At 52.1% G+C, this 17,289-nt stretch overlaps 1 long non-coding RNA gene across 1 annotated transcript in view; it reads right to left on the reverse strand.

Annotated features, from left to right (window-relative positions):
• Positions 1-3,856: 3,856 nt before the first annotated feature.
• Positions 3,857-17,289, reverse strand: part of LOC140393548 (uncharacterized) — a 42,567-nt gene continuing 29,134 nt past the window's right edge. Inside the window, exon 3 of the long non-coding RNA XR_011935656.1 lies at positions 3,857-3,929. This is a non-coding gene — a long non-coding RNA (uncharacterized lncRNA). The remainder of the gene's footprint in view (positions 3,930-17,289) is intronic.

A 17,289-nucleotide genomic window follows, 5' to 3' on the forward strand; every position in this document is an offset into this window, starting at 1 on the left:
GGCACGGGCCTTTGCAGGCTCCCTGGACATGGCCTCCAGGAACGCCCGCGCTTACATTCCCGACCGTGCGGCAGCCCCCTGGGCAGCATGGCACTGCTCCGCGGCCGACCCCGAAACTTCCCCCATCCCCCCACAGGCCTGCGCTGCAAGGCGGCCTGGCAACCCCGGGGGGCCCCGCTGCTACTTTTGCGGGCAGGCCAAACACGCCCGCCAGCGCTGCCCGGCCCGCGCATCCACCTGCAAGGGATGCGGCAAAAAGGACCATCTTGTGGGGGTAAGTCAGGCCCGTGCGGTTGCCGCGGTCTCCGGTGGCGAATGCGGACCGCAACCACAAACTTCTCCACGGTCCCCGTGTGGCCAGCGGTCGCCGCCATCTTCCTATTCCAGGGCCACTTGCGGAACCCGGGCGCCACCATTTCGTTCCGCGGACGCCACGTTGGAGGGACGCCATTTTGTGCAGCCCCAGCCATGTACGACCAATGGGAGCCACCATCTTGGATGAACCGGGCAGCACGGTAGCCTTGTGGATAGCACAATTGCTTCACAGCTCCAGGGTCCCTGGTTCGATTCCGGCTTGGGTTACTGTCTGTGCGGAGTCTGCACATCCTCCCCGTATGTGCGTGGGTTTCCTCCGGGTGCTCCGGTTTCCTCCCACAGTCCAAAGATGTGCGGGTTAGGTGGATTGGCCATGATAAATTGCCCTTAGTGATCAAAACTGCCCTTAGTGTTGGGTGGGGTTACTGGGTTATGGGGATAGGGTGAGGTGTTGACCTTGGGGAGGGTGCTCTTTCCAAGAGCCGGTGCAGACTCAATGGGCCGAATGGCCTCCTTCTGCACTGTAAATTCTATGAACCCCCAGGACCCCAGCTCGGCTGACCACGCACTGCCTGAAGAGAACACTCAACTGCTGCGATTAGCCTCGGTGACCCTGGATCAGTCCCAGCCTCGAACACTCTCAACTGCTACAACGACTGTATTCATCAACGGGCACGAGACGTCCTGCCTAATCGACTCTGGGAGCACGGAGAGCTTCATACACTCCGACACGGTAAGGCGCTGTTCTCTCCTCATCCACCCCGTTAATCAAAAAATCTCACTGGCCTCCGGTTCCCACTCAGTGGAGATAAAGGGGTTTTGTGTAGCAAACCTCACAGTCCAGGGAAGGGAGTTCAAAAATTTCCGTCCATACGTCCTTCCCCACCTCTGCGCGGCTACACTCCTCGGTTTAGATTTCCAGTGTATAACCTCCAATGTCTAACCTTCAAATTTGGCGGCCCTATACCTGCCCTTACTGTCTGCGGCCTCGCGACCCTTAAGGTCGACCCGCCTTCCCTGTTTGCGAACCCATCGCCACCAGGAGCAGACGATACAGTGCACAGGACCGGATCTTTATTAGGTCAGAAGTCCAAAGGCTACTGAGGGAAGGGGTCATTGAAGCCAGTACTGACCAGAGAGAGCACACCTGAAAATGGCTTCCCGTCCCTTTGAACGCCTCAGCATGGACTTCAAAGGCCCCCTCCCCTCCACGCAACACGTACTTCCTGAATGTGATTGATGAGTACTCCCAGTTCCCATTCACCATCCCCTGCCCCGACAGCGCCTATACTTCCTCAGGAAACTAAGGAAATTTGGCATGTCCACATTGACTCTTACCAACTGTTACAGATGCACCATAGAAAGCATCCTATCAGGCTGCATCACAGCCTGGTATGGCAACTGCTCGGCCCAGGACCGCAAGAAACTTCAGAGAGTAGTGAACACTGCTCAGTCCATCACACAAACCTGCCTCCCATCCATTGACTCCATCTACACCTCCCGCTGCCTGGGGAAAGCGGGCAGTATAATCAAAGATCCCTCCCACCCGGCTTACTCACTCTTCCAACTTCTTCCATCGGACAGGAGATACAGAAGTCTGAGAACACGCACGAACAGACTCAAAAACAGCTTCTTCCCCACTGTCACCAGACTACTAAATGACCCTCTTATGGACTGATTTCATTAACACTACACCCTGTATGCTTCATCCGATGCCAGTGCTTTTGTAGTTACATTGTATATGTCGTGTTGCCCTATTATGTATTTTCTTTTATTCCCTTTTCTTCTCATGTACTTAATGATCTGTTGAGCTGCTCGCAGAAAAATACTTTTCACTGTACCTCGGTACACGTGACAATAAACAAATCCAATCCAATCCAATCCAATCATTAAGGCCCTCCATAGCATCTTTGCACTGTTCGGGTTCCCCGCTTACATACAGAGTGATAAGGGGTCCACTTCTATGAGCGACGAACTGCATCAATTCCTGCTCAGCAAGGGCATCTCCTCGAGCAGGACGACCAGTTACAACCCCCGGGGTAATGGACAGGTAGAGAGGGAGAACGGAACGGTCTGGAAGACCGTCCTACTGGCCCTACGGTCCAGGAACCTCCCAGTCTCCCGCTGGCAGGAAGTCCTCCTGGATGCCCTCCACTCCATCTGGTCACTGCTTTGTACGACCACCAACCAGACACCTCACTAACGTCTTCCCCAGGAAATCCACCTCTGGGACCTCGCTCCCGACCTGGCTGGCAGCACCCGGACCCATCCTGCTCCGAAAACACGTGCGGGCACACAAGTCGGACCCGTTGGTCGAGAGGGTCCATCTGCTCCATGCTAACCCCCAGAACGCCTACGTGGCCCCGACGGCCGACAAGATACGGTCTCCCTACGGGACCTGGCGTCCGTCGGAACTCCACGCACACCCCAGCCACCAGTCCCACCCTTCCCTCCACCGGGGCACCTTACTGGAGGATCGGTCCTTTTGCCGGCCCCGTCTAGACCCCCCCACCCACCGACGCTCCCCGCCAGTGCTCCCTTCCCAGGTCAACCGTTTTCCCCACCAGCGCCGTCTAAGGGTGCCGAAGCTGCCATGGAGATCGAAGCCACGCTCATGGAGTCACAGACGCCCGCGCCTCCACCAGAGTCACCACCGAAGCTCCGACGATCACAGAGGACGACCAGGGCCCCCGATCGACTGATTGCTTCATTTCAAATTGTAAACTGTAAACTGATTGCTCCATTTTAAATTGTAAACTGTAAACTGTAAATGTAAATCATCAAATGTACATAGCTATCAGAATTGCAAATAGTTACAAAACACTGTACGGAGGTATTGCGGTACCTCCATACCACGTTGCCATGTTTGTAGTATCAGGCCACCACACCCATCAGACTCTTTTTTAACAGGGGGTGAATGTGGTATTATAGGTATTACGGTACTTTTTTTGCTGAAGCTAGGCAGTGGAATCCACATCCAGAATTAGTACTTGTTTCAGAATCAAAACTTCAGTATTAGATTGGAGGATGACTGGATGAAGGAAATATTAGACAAAGGGTTTTGGAATGAGGGTGGGTAAATGAGGGTGGGTATCTGCTCATGTGATGTTTAAACACTGAGACGGACTGTTAGGTCCAATTAGCCTGTTTCTGTTTAGTTACTGAGGAACATTAGGATGGAAAAAGACCAAGATGCACCTCGTTTGTCAACCGTGAGGTTTACATAACATAATGATAATGGAGTCATTGATTAATCATCTCAATAAATCACCAATAATTCAACAATGGAAGCAGACATGACATCAGGAAAGCTCCAATGGTTGAAAGCTTTGTAAACCCTGGCCTGGATTCTCCGCTTCGCCATGCGTCAAATGTGAATCACAATCAGATGGACAATCGGGTGAAATTGAAAAATCGAGGTTTGCGGTCAGTGACGATTCCGACGCTATGCTCCAGTCCCAGGTGGCGATATTGAACTTTGCGCCCTGCGCCGGCGGGTCCATGCAAAACTGCATGGATTTTAGTCTCAGAGGGCCGGACACTTCATACTCACCCTTTCGCGATGATCTGGCCCTCTCAGGGGGTGAATTGGTGCAAGTATTTACCAGTGGGGCCTGGGGAAGCAAGAAGGTAAGTAAACTCAAAAACTCTCCAAAATTGTCGGGCTTGCTGGGAGGAAGGGGTTGGGGGGGGGGGGGCTTCCTGGGCCAGGGTAGTAGCGGGAAGTGACTTGGGGACAGGTTCAAGGACTTGGGGTATCAGGATCAGGATGGCCTGGCTCAGACCACCATTGCGTATGCATTGTAAATGCACGCCTCTGATACTACCTACAGACCCCAGGTTGTTCATTCTGCTGACTGCTCACTGTGCCTTAGAATATATAGAATATAGAACATACAGTGCAGAAGGAGGCCATTCGGCCCATCGAGTCTTCACCGACCCATTTAAGCCCTCACTTCCACCCTACCCCCATAACCCAATAACTCCTCCTAACCTTTTTTGGACACTGTGGTAGTATGTATTAGGGGTCATGTGGGACTGTGAAGCCGTGATGCTATTGGCTGACAGATCCCGGGTCCTGGTTGGCTGTTGACCCATGGCTCCGCCCTGAAGGCGGAGTATAAGAACCCGAGCTTCTCCCCGCCGCTCCATTCTGTTGCTGAACTGCTGGGGACAAGTCTCGCTTAATAAAGCCTCATCGACTTCATCACTACTCGTCTCTCTCGTAAGTCATTGTGCGCTACAATTTATTAAGCGAGCTTAAAGGACTATGGAGCTCCGGATCGCCCCGGAATGCCTGCGGATCAGCCCCCACGCAGCAAACTCGGCAGCAGTATTTAAACACTGGCAAGCATGTTTTGAAGGCTACCTCCGAACGGCCCCCGGCCGGATCACAGAAGACCAGAAAATCCAGGTCCTGCATTCGAGGGTAAGCCCGGAAATTTACCCTCTCATAGAAGAACATAGAACAGAGAAAATACAGCACAGAACAGGCCCTTCGGCCCACGATGTTGTGCCGAACCTTTGTCCTAGATTAATCATAGATTATCATTGAATTTACAGTGCAGAAGGAGGCCATTCGGCCCTTTGAGTCTGCACCGGCTCTTGGAAAGAGCACCCTACCCAAACTCAACACCTCCACCCAACACCAAGGGCAATTTGGACATTAAGGGCAATTTATCATTGGCCAATTCACCTAACCCGCACATCTTTGGACTGTGGTAGGAAACCGGAGCACCCGGAGGAAACCCATGCAGACACGGGGAGGACGTGCAGACTCCGCACAGACAGTGACCCAAGCCGGAATTGAACCTGGGACCCTGGAGCTGTGAAGCAATTGTGCTATCCACAATGCTACCGTGCTGCCCTTGAGAACAAATAAATCTACACTATATCATTTTACCGTAATCCATGTAGCTATCCAATAGCTGCTTGAAGGTCCCGAATGTTTCCGACTCAACTACTTCCACAGGCAGTGCATTCCATGCCCCCACTACTCTCTGGGTAAAGAACCTACCTCTGATATCCCTCCTATATCTTCCACCTTTCACCTTAAATTTATGTCCCCTTGTAATGGTTTATTCCACCCGGGGAAAAAGTCTCTGACTGTCTACTCTATCTATTCCCCTGATCATCTTATAAACCTCTATCAAGCCGCCCCTCATCCTTCTCCGTTCTAATGAGAAAAGGCCTAGCACCCTCAACCTTTCCTCGTAAGACCTACTCTCCATTCCCGGCAACATCCTGGTAAATCTTCTTTGCACCTTTTCCAAAGCTTCCACATCCTTCCTAAAATGAGGCGACCAAAACTGTACACAGTACTCCAAATGTGGCCTTACCAAAGTTTTGTACAGCTGCATCATCACCTCACGGCTCTTAAATTCAATCCCTCTGTTAATGAACGCGAGCACACCATAGGCCTTCTTCACAGCTCTATCCACTTGAGTGGCAACTTTCAAAGATGTATGAACATAGACCCCAAGATCTCTCTGCTCCTCCACATTGCCAAGAACTCTACCGTTAACCCTGTATTCCGCATTCATATTTGTCCTTCCAAAATGGACAACCTCACACTTTTCAGGGTTAAACTCCATCTGCCACTTCTCAGCCCTGATCTGCATCCTATCTAAGTCTCTTTGCAGCCGACAACAGCCCTCCTTACTATCCACAACTCCACCAATCTTCGTATCGTCTGCAAATTTATTGACCCACCCTTCAACTCCCTCATCCAAGTCATTAATGAAAATCACAAACAGCAGAGGACCCAGAACTGATCCCTGCGGTACGCCACTGGTAACTGGGATCCAGGCTGAATATTTGTCATCCACCACCACTCTCTGACTTCTATCGGTTAGCCAGTTCGTTATCCAACTGGCCAAATTTTCCACTATCCCATGCCTCCTTACTTTCTGCATAAGCCTACCATGGGGAACTTTATCAAATGCCTTACTAAAATCCATGTACACTACATCCACTGCTTTACCTTCATCCACATGCTTGGCCACCTCCTCAAAGAATTCAATAAGACTTGTAAGGCAAGACCTACCCCTCACAAATCCGTACTGACTATCCCTAATCAAGCAGTGTCTTTCCAGATGCTCAGAAATCTTATCCTTCAGTACCCTTTCCATTACTTTGCCTACCACCGAAGTAAGACTAACTGGCCTGTAATTCCCAGGGTTATCCCTAGTCCCTTTTTTGAACAGGGGCACGACATTCGCCACTCTCCAATCCCCTGGTACCACCCCTGTTGACAGTGAGGACGAAAAGATTATTGCCAACGGCTCTGCAATTTCATCTCTTGCTTCCCATAGAATCCTTTGATATATCCCGTCAGGCCCGGGGGACTTGTCTATCCTCAAGTTTTTCAAAATGCCCAACACATCTTCCTTCCTAACAAGTATTTCCTCGAGCTTACCAATCTGTTTCACACTGTCCTCTCCAACAATATCGCCCCTCTCATTTGTAAATACAGAAGAAAAGTACTCGTTCAAGACCTCTCCTATCTCTTCAGACTCAATACACAATCTCCCGCTACTGTCCTTGATCGGACCTACCCTCGCTCTAGTCATTCTCATATTTCTCACATATGTGTAAAAGGCCTTGGGGTTTTCCTTGATCCTACCCGCCAAAGATTGTTCATGCCCTCTCTTAGCTCTCCTAATCCCTTTCTTCAGTTCCCTCCTGGCTATCTTGTATCCCTCCAATGCCCAGTCTGAACCTTGTTTCCTCAGCCTTACATAAGTCACCTTTTTCCTCTTAACAAGACATTCAACCTCTCTTGTCAACCATGGTTCCCTCACTCGACCATCTCTTCCCTGCCGGACAGGGACATACAAGACGCAGAGGATTTCCCGACGGCGCTCGCAGCACTGAAGAGCATCTACGTTCGCCCCGTGAACCAGGTCTACGCACGCAACCAACTCGCAACGAGACGGCAAAGTCCCGGAGAATCGTTCGAGGAATTCTACGCCGTGCTGCTAATTTTGGGACGGGGCTGCAGCTGCCCACCGGTGAACGCGATTGAACACACGGACATGCTAATTCGCGATGCGTTTGTGGCAGGTATGAACTCTCCCCAAATCCGCCAAAGACTTTTAGAAAAAGAGTCGCTAGGACTCAGAGGCACGGGCCATTGCAGCTTCCCTAGATGTGGCCTCGCAAAACGCCCGCGCCTACGGCCCCAACCGCGCGGCAGCCCCTTGGGCTCCGTGGACCCCCGTCGCGACAACCCCCCCCCTCACAGGCTTGCGGGTTAAAGCGCCAGATCATCCCGGGGGGGCCCGCTGCTATTTCTGCGGGCAAGCGAAACACCCCCGGCAGCGCTGCCCGGCCCGCGCAGCTATTTGCAAAAGCTGCGGCAAGAAGGGCCATTACGCGGCTGTGTGCCGGTCCCGGGAGGTCGCCGCAATCCCCGGAGAAGAACGAGCCCAGCACATCCCAAATGCTCCCCAACCCCCCCAGCGCCCCATGTGCGACCCGCGGGCGCCGCCATTTTGGGTCCCGGCCATCACGAGGGGAGGATGGGCGCCGCCATCTTGTGACTCCCCAGCCACGTGCGATTCATGGGGGTGGCCATTTTGTCCACCCCCGACCACGTGCGATTCATGGACGCCGCCATCTTGGATGACAACAAAGGACCCCAGCATCGACGGCTCCACGGGGTCCGAAGAAGACTGGCTTCGGTGACGCTGGATCAATCATGGCCCCGGACGCTCCAGACGACGACAACAACGGTGCTGATCAACGGACACGAGATATCATGCCTGATCGACTCCGGGAGCACCGAACGTTTCATTCACCCCGACACGGTAAGACGCTGTTTTCTGACCATCCATCCAAGTACGCAAAAGATTTCCCTAGCTGCAGGATCCCACTCCATAGAGATCAAAGGGTTCTGCATCGCGAACCTAACGGTGCAAGGGAGGGAGTTTAAAAACTACAGGCTCTACGTCCTTCCCCAACTCTGCGCGCCCACATTACTGGGATTAGATTTCCAGTGTAACCTGCAGAGCCTAACATTTCAATTCGGCGGCCCAATACCCCCACTCACTATCTGCGGCCTCGCAACTCTCAAGGTTGAACCGCCGTCCTTGTTTGCAAACCTCACCCCGGATTGCAAACCCGTCGCCACTAGGAGCAGACGGTACAGCGCCCAGGACCGGATATTTATTCGGTCTGAAGTCCAGCGGTTGCTGAAGGAAGGCATAATCCAGGCCAGCAATAGTCCCTGGAGAGCCCAGGTGGTAGTAGTAAAGACCGGGGAGAAGCAAAGGATGGTCATAGACTATAGCCAGACCATCAACAGGTACACACAGCTAGATGCGTACCCTCTCCCCCGCATATCCGACATGGTCAATCGGATTGCCCAGTATAAGGTTTACTCCACCGTGGACCTCAAGTCCGCCTACCACCAGCTCCCCATCCGCCCAGGTGACCGCAAGAACACAGCCTTCGAGGCAGACCGGCGTCTATACCACTTCCTAAGGGTCCCATTTGGTGTCACGAACGGGGTCTCGGTCTTCCAACCGAATGGTTGACCAGCACGGGTTGCAGGCCACGTTCCCGTATCTTGACAACGTAACCATCTGCGGCCACGATCAGCAGGACCACGACGCCAACCTCCAAAAATTCCTCCAGACCGCTAACGCCTTGAACCTCACATACAACGAGGAAAAGTGCGTTTTTAGCACAAACCGGCTGGCCATCCTGGGATACGTAGTGCGCAATGCGATAATAGGCCCCGACCCCGAACGCATGCGCCCCCTCATGGAATTTCCCCTCCCCCACTGCTCCAAAGCCCTGAAACGTTGCCTGGGGTTCTTTTCTTATTACGCCCAGTGGGTCCCCCAGTATGCAGACAAGGCCCGCCCGCTAATACTGACCACGACCTTCCCCCTGTCGACAGAGGCTTGCCAGGCCTTCAGCCGCATCAAAGCGGATATCGCAAAGGCCACAATGCGCGCCATCGACGAGTCCCTTCCCTTCCAGGTCGAGAGCGACGCCGCCGGCGTAGCTCTAGCGGCCACCCTTAACCAAGCGGGCAGACCCGTGGCCTTCTTCTCCCGAACCCTCCACAACTCAGAAATCCGCCACTCCTCAGTGGACGACCAGCTACAACCCCCGGGGGAACGGGCAAGTAGAGAGGGAGAACGGCACGGTCTGGAAGACCGTCCTACTGGCCCTACGGTCCAGGGATCTCCTAGTTTCCCGGTGGCAGGAGGTCCTCCCGGACGCTCTCCACTCCATCCGGTCGCTGCTGTGTACCACCACTAACCAAACGCCTCATGAGCGCCTCCTCGTCTTCCCCAGGAAGTCCTCCTCCGGAACGTCGCTGCCGACCTGGCGGCCCCAGGACCCATCTTGCTCCGGAAACATGTGCGGGCGCACAAGTCGGACCCATTGGTCGAGAGGGTTCACCTCCTCCACGCGAACCCGCAGTACGCCTACGTGGTGTACCCCGACGGCCGACAGGACACGGTCTCCCTGCGAGACCTGGCGCCCGCCCGCAACACCCCCCCCCCCCCCAACACCGATCATCCCCTCCCTGCCACCGGCGCACCCTGCGACCGCCCCCTTCCCGGGAGGATCGGTCCTCCTCCCGTGTCCGCCCAGGAGTGAAACAGGAACAAACACCGAAATGCTCCCGGAGACGACAACGCCGGAACAAGCACCTGCACCACCACCGGGGCTGAGGCGATCGACGAGGAAGACCAGACCGCCCGCTCGACTCGTGGCATCGGCGTGACACCAAGAATGTTGTTGGGTTGTAACAAAAATTTTTTCTCTTACTAATATTGTAAATAGTTTCACAAACCTTGTACATAGCCCAGTGTCGGGCTAAAACTGTAATGACATGCCCGAAATTTCCTCCCAGGACCAGCCTTGTAAACCCCTACCACCATGCGAACCACCACCCCGCCGGGTTCATTTTTTAACAAGGGGTGAATGTGGTAGTATGTATTAGGGGTCATGTGGGACTGTGAAGCCGTGATGCTATTGGCTGACAGATCCCGGGTCCTGGTTGGCTGTTGACTCCTGACTCCGCCCTGAAGGCGGAGTATAAGAACCCGAGCTTCTCCCCGCCGCTCCATTCTGTTGCTGAACTGCTGGGGACAAGTCTCGCTTAATAAAGCCTCATCGACTTCATCACTACTCGTCTCTCTCATAAGTCATTGTGCGCTACAGACACTAAGGGCAATTTAGCATGGCCAATCCACCTAACCTGCACACCTTTGGACTGTTTCCGGTTTCCTCCCACAGTCCAAAGACGTGCAGGTTAGGTGGATTGGCCATGATAAATTGCCCTTCGTGACCAAAATGGTTAGGAGGGGTTATTGGGTTACGGGGATACGGTGGAAGTGAAGGCTTAAGTGGGTCGGTGCAGACTCGATGGGCCGAATGGCCTCCTTTTGCACTGTATGTTCTATGTGGGAGGAAACGGGATCACCCGGAGGAATCCCACGCAGACACGGGGAGAAAGGGCAGACTCCACACAGACAGTGACCCAAAGGGGAATCGAACTGGGGACCCTGGCACTGTGAACCCACAATACTAACCACTGTGCTGCCGTGCTGTCCAATGCCAGTGCCCTGTAAATGCTTTGAGAGCCTCTGGTCATCTGGGATCCCACCCAGGCCGCCCTTCTGGAAACCCTCAGACCCCATCTGAATCATCAATGGGGTGGGAGTGATGAAGCTCAATCAGTGGCCACTGGTGCTGACACTCCTCGGTGCACTCATTAGAAGCTTAGACCCACTGCAGGATAGTGGAGGAGGAAGTGGACCCGGACCCTTTAGTAAAAAGGGGAAAAATCTGTACAGACTGTATAGTTGATTGTTGGGAAGCATGTTTCCCAGGGTGTTTATTCGCCGTAACCTGTTTTCATACTTGATTATAATAAAATACGTTTTAAAAACAAAAGAGTTTCGAATCAAAGTCCAATGAGGTGTTCACGGAGGTCAATGGACTGAAAATTGTTGCTGGATAATTACGTTTTCTGGTGATTTTGACTTCACACAATGTGGTAGGCATGCAGAAATGCATCGGTCTTGTAGGCAATGGTACAGAACTTCTAGTAGAAGCAGTATTAATGGGGCCATGTGTCCAATCTGGAGTACAGCTCCCTGGCTGTGATGTTGCTAGCTAGATGGTAATATGCAGACTGAAACTGTGCAGTACAGCAAGGACATATTACTGGTTCCCCAAATGAGAGGTCCATGGCGCATGACTCACACCTCTCCACTCTGGTTTTGACAAGTGATGTGTAACCTTTGTCTGGGTTCCGAGATGTCTCAACCATTAAGACTTGAAAGGTAGGTTGTCTAAAACTGTAATGACATGCCCGAAATTTCCTCCCAGGACCAGCCTTGTAAACCCCTACCACCATGCGAACCACCACCCCGCCGGGTTCATTTTTTAACAAGGGGTGAATGTGGTAGTATGTATTAGGGGTCATGTGGGACTGTGAAGCCGTGATGCTATTGGCTGACAGATCCCGGGTCCTGGTTGGCTGTTGACTCCTGACTCCGCCCTGAAGGCGGAGTATAAGAACCCGAGCTTTGCCTTAGCAGACACGTAGTCCCTGGTTAGCCAGCTCGGGTTATGAAATGCAGATGGTCTTTGTGTAGCTCTCTTTGAATTTTGTCTGTGAAGCCCACAGGGGTGTCGTTAGTGTCTCTTCAGGGATAACAGGTTCAAGTTTCTACGATACTGCTCCTTTTATTCAGGGTTACAGGCAGATATGGATTTAGTTTCTGAGATGGCAATGAGCATATCTCTATATATATTATCAAAAAATTATACATTGTGAGGCCTTAGTCCCTCACAGGAAAATGACGTTGAGGTAAAAGATCTGCCATGATATAGTTGAATGGTGGAGGGGGCTTGAGAGGCAATATGGCCTACTCCTCCTCCTATTTTCTATGTTCCTAGGTTCCTGTGGTGAGAGAGACAGAGAAAGGCAATCAATTTTGTGTTTGCCATAGTCCTCTTTCTTAAGATGATGGTTGCCAGAAAGTAGAATTCTTTCTTAATCTTTAAACTCTGACACTTGTTCAATGGTGACAAGACCTTCCATGTCTCCTTCTCACTTCATCTGATGAGGATTCTTTTTATATTTATTAGCTTTAGTGTCACAAGTAGGCTCACATTAACACTGCAATGAAGTTACTGTAAAAAGCCACTAGTCACCACATTCTGGCACCTGTTCGGGTACATGGAGAGAGAATTTAGAATATCCAATGCAGCCAAAAGGCTGGAGGGCTGCGTACCAGAGGTGGTCGCAGAGGACCAAACGGGCTTTGTCAGGCCTAGGCAGCTCACAGCGAACATCAGGCGGCTGCTGAATGTAATAATGACCCCCCCCCCGCCCCCCAATCCCTGGGGAGAGAGCACCAGAGGTGATCGTCTCCCTGGATGCACAAAACGCCTTTGACAGAGTCGAATGGAACTACCTCCTCGAGATACTGGAACGGCTTGGGCTAGGAGCGAGGTTCACCGCCCGGGTGATGCTCCTGTACAACGCTCCCAAAGCAGGTGTCCGAATTAACATCACCAGCTCTGAATACTTCCAGCTATAGAGAGGAACAAGATAGGGCTGCCCCCTGTCCCCACTCTTGTTTGTGCTAGCAATCGAACCCCTGGTGATAGCCCTGCACGATTCGAAAAGCTGGAAGGGAATCCGGAGAGGAGACAGAGAGCACAGAGTCTCACTCTATGCAGATGACCTCCTCTATGTCTCGAAGCCACAGGAGGGACTGAAGGCAATACTGCAAATGCTGAAAGAGTTTGGAACCTTCTTGGGCTACAAACGTAACCTGGGCAAAAATGAGATATTCACAGTGAACCGAAAAGGGAGAGGGGCAGAGCTGGAAGGGCTCCCGTATAAAACGGTCCAGAACCTGGGGATCCAAATAGCCAGAGACTGGACACAGATCCACAAGTGGAACCTGACCAGCCTGATGGAGGAAGTAAAAAGGACCTTCAACCGTGGGGCTCACTCCCACTCTCCCTGTCGGGGAGAGTGCTGAAGATCAAGACGGATGGTATGTTGCCTCCCTGGTGCAAGGGTCAAGGATGTCTCGGAGCGGCTGCAGGACATTCTGGGGGAGGGTGAACAGCCAGCTGTCGTGGTGCACATAGGCACCAACGATATAGGTAAAAAACGGGATGAGGTCCCACAAGCTGAATTCAAGGAGTTAGGAGTTAAACTAAAAAGTAGGACCTCAAAGGTAGTAATCTCAGGATTGCTACCAGTGCCACGAGCTACTCAGAGTAGGAATGTCAAGGTAAATAGGATGAATGCGTGGCTCGAGAGATGGTGCAAGAGGGAGGGATTCAAATTCCTGGGGCATTGGAACCGATTCTGGGGGAGGTGGGATCAGTACAAACTGGACGGTCTGCACCTGGGCAGGACTGGAACCGATGTCCTGGGGGGGGGGGGGGTTTGCTAGAACTGGTGAGGAGGGTTTAAACTAATGTGGCAGCGGGATGGGATCCAAAGCAGGAAGTCGGAGGGAAGTAAAACGGGGCCAGAAACAAAAAGCAGTAAGGGGGAAAGTGTAAGGCAGAGAAGCCATAGTCAAAAATCAAAAAGGGCCACAGTACAGGGTACAGTGACTGAGGAGAGTGTGAAAAGGGAGGTGGCCAAGGCAGGATTGAGGGTGTTGTACCTAAATGCGCGCAGTATACGGAACAAGGTAAATGAGCTTGTTGCGCACATTGAAATTGGCCGGTACGATGTTGTGGGCGTCACAGAGACGTGGCTGCAAGGGGATCAAAGCTGGGATCTAAATATCCTATCGAAAGGACAGGCAGATGGGCAAAGGGGGCGGGGTTGCATTGTTAGTAAGGAATGAAGTTAAATCAATAGCAAGGAGCGATATAGGATCAGAAGGCATAGAATCTCTGTGGGTAGAGTTGAGGAATCGCAAAGGTAACAAGACCCTGATGGGAGTAATGTACAGGCCCCCCCTAGCAGTAGTCAGGATGTGGGGCAGAAAATAAATCAGGAGAGAGAAAAGGCATGTAAAAAAGGCAATATCACAATAGTCATGGGGGACTTCAATATGCAGGTGGACTGGGAAAATCAGGTTGGTAGTGGATCCCAAGAATTGGAATTTGTGGAATGTCTAAGAGATGGTTTTTTGGAGCAGCTTGTGACAGAGCCTGGGGAACAGGCAATTCTGGATTTGGTGATGTGTAATGAGGCAGACTTGATTAGGGAACATAAGGTGAAGGAACCCTTAGGGAGCAGTGACCACAATATGATAGAATTTACCCTGCAGTTTGAGAGGGAGAAGCTGCAATCAGATGTAACAGTATTACAATTCAATAAGGGTAACTACAAAGACATGAGGGAGGAGCTGGCCAGAGTTGATTGGAGAAGGAGCCTAGCAGGGAAGACAGTGGAACAGCAATGGCAGGAGTTTTTGGGGGTTATTAGGGAGGCACAGTAGAAATTCATCCCAAGGAGGGGGAAACATGCTAAGGGGAGGACAAGGCATCCATGGCTGACGAGGGATGTCAAGGACAGCATAAAGGCTAAGGAGAAAGCATACAAAGTGGCGAGTTTGGTGGGAAACCAGAGGATTGGGAAGCCTTTAGAAGTGAGCAAAAGATAACTAAAAAAGCAATAAGGGGGGAGAAGATGAAGTATGAGTGCAAGCTAGCTAGTAATATAAAGGAAGAAAGGAAGAGATTTTTTCAAAATATAAAACGTAAGATAGAGGCAAAAATAGACATTGGGCCACTGGAAATGTGGCTGGAGAAGTAATAATAGGAAACAAAGAAAGGGCAGAGGAACTGAATAGTTACTTTGCATCAGTCTTCACGGTGGATGACACCAGTGGGATGCCAGAGCTCCAGGAGAACCAAGTGGCAGAGGTGAGTGCAGTGACCATTACTAAGGAGAAGGTTCTGTGGAAACTGAAGGGTCTAAAGGTGGATAAGTCACCTGGACCGGAAGGACTACACCCCAGGGTCCTAAAAGAGATAGCTGAGGAAATTGTGGAGGCATTAGTGATGATCTTTCAGGAATCACTGGAGGCAGGAAGGGTCCCAGAGGACTGGAAAGTGGCTAAGGTAACACCACTGTTTAAGAAGGGAGGGAGGCAGAAGTCGGGAAATTATAGGCCGGTTAGCCTGACTTCGGTCATTGGTAAAATTTTAGAGTCTGTTATTAAAGTTGAGATCGCGAAGCACTTGGAAGTGCATGGTAAAATAGGACCGAGTCAGCACGGCTTTGTCAAAGGGAGGTCGTGTCTGACAAATCTGTTAGAGTTCTTTGAGGAGGTAACAAGGAGAACTAGTGGACATGATTTATTTAGATTTCCAGAAGGCCTATGACAAGGTGCCGCATAGGAGACTGTTAAATAAGTTAAGAGCCCATGGTGATAAGAGCCCATGGTGTTAAGGGTAAGATCCTGGCATGGATAGAGGATTGGCTGACTGGCAGAAGGCAGGGAATGGGAATGGGAATGAAGGGGTCTTTTTCAGGATGGCAGCCGGTGACTAGTGGTGTGCCTCAGAGGTCTGTGCTGGGACCACAACTTTTGACAATGTAGGAACCCGAGAATTCCCCAACCGACACTGCAAAGAAGGAAAATCAAAGGGGTGTTGCGTTGCCAACCTACAATGCTACCACTGGGCAGCAACAGCAGAAAGAGTGAGGGGATGGGTACAAGAACCCGGCACAGACTAGGTACAAATGGAGGAGGTCTCCTTTAAAGGAACGACCCTCTGGGCCCTGGCTACAGCAGCACTCCCATCCCCCTCAACAAGATGCACAACGAGCCCAGTGGTCGCGTTCACGCTGAGAACGTGGACCCAGCTGTGACAACACTTCAGGATAACTAAAATGTCCCCCATGGCCCCCATCTGCGACAACACAGATTCCCCCCAGCCATGCTAGACACCACCTTCAAAAGATGGAGGCGGGACGGGGGCACACTGACGATCAGGGACTTTTACGTAGGGCGCAGACTGGCAACACTGGACGAACTGATGAGGAGGTGGAAGCGAACAAAAGGACAGGAAATGAGACCTCTCCAAATAAAACACTTCCTACGCAATGAGACAGTGGGGTACCCCGGGGCCCCAGAAGCCACATTACTAGAGGGCCTGATAGGCACAAGCAGCAATGAGGGGGGGTTATGTGGGAAAATACATGGACAGTTACTGGACAGAGCTCGAACACCACTGGACGAGACCAGACAAAAATGGGAGGCCGAACGGGGGATGGAGATAGGGTGGGGACTCTGGAGCGAAGCACTGAGCAGGGTGAACTCCACCTCCTCCTGCGCAAAGCTCAGCCGAGTGCAGCTCAAAGTGGTGCACAGAGTGCACCTGACCAGAACCCGAATGAGCAGGTTCTTCCCGGAGGTGGAGGACAAATGTGAGCGGTGCCAGAGGGGACCGGCCAACCACGCCCACATGTTTTGAGTTCTGGACTGCCTTCTCCGAGGCAATGTCCAAGGTTGTGGGAGTGAGGGTGAAGCCATGCCCAGTAGTGGCAATCTTCGGGGTATAGGAGCAGCCAGAGTTACACATGGGGAAGGGGGACAACGCCCTTGCTTTCGCTTCCCTAATCGCACGCCGGAGAATCTTGCTCGGCTGGCGATCGGCAGCTCTGCCCACAGCTGCAGACTGGCTCGCTGACCTCTCGGAATTTCTCCACCTGGAGAAGATTAAGTACGCCATCCGAGGGTCAGAGGAAGGCTTCCTGGATACTTGGGGCAGTTTATCGGCCTGTTCCAAAACCTGTTCGAGGCCAGCAATGCGGAGTAAGCTAAGAATAAAAAATAAAGATAGATGAGGAACCAAAGGACTGCACAACCCGGGGCGGGGGGGGCTCTGAAAATAAAAGCAAAGTACAGCCGAAGCCAAAGGGTGGGGGGGGGGGGCAAGTGGGGTGGGGGGGGCGGGAAGGGGGAAGGACCATAGACCGATCCAGAGGGCGGCGAAATGTATATA

Source organism: Scyliorhinus torazame, chromosome 17 (assembly GCF_047496885.1).
Source record: "Scyliorhinus torazame isolate Kashiwa2021f chromosome 17, sScyTor2.1, whole genome shotgun sequence".
NCBI classification, from domain to species: Eukaryota; Metazoa; Chordata; class Chondrichthyes; order Carcharhiniformes; family Scyliorhinidae; genus Scyliorhinus; species Scyliorhinus torazame.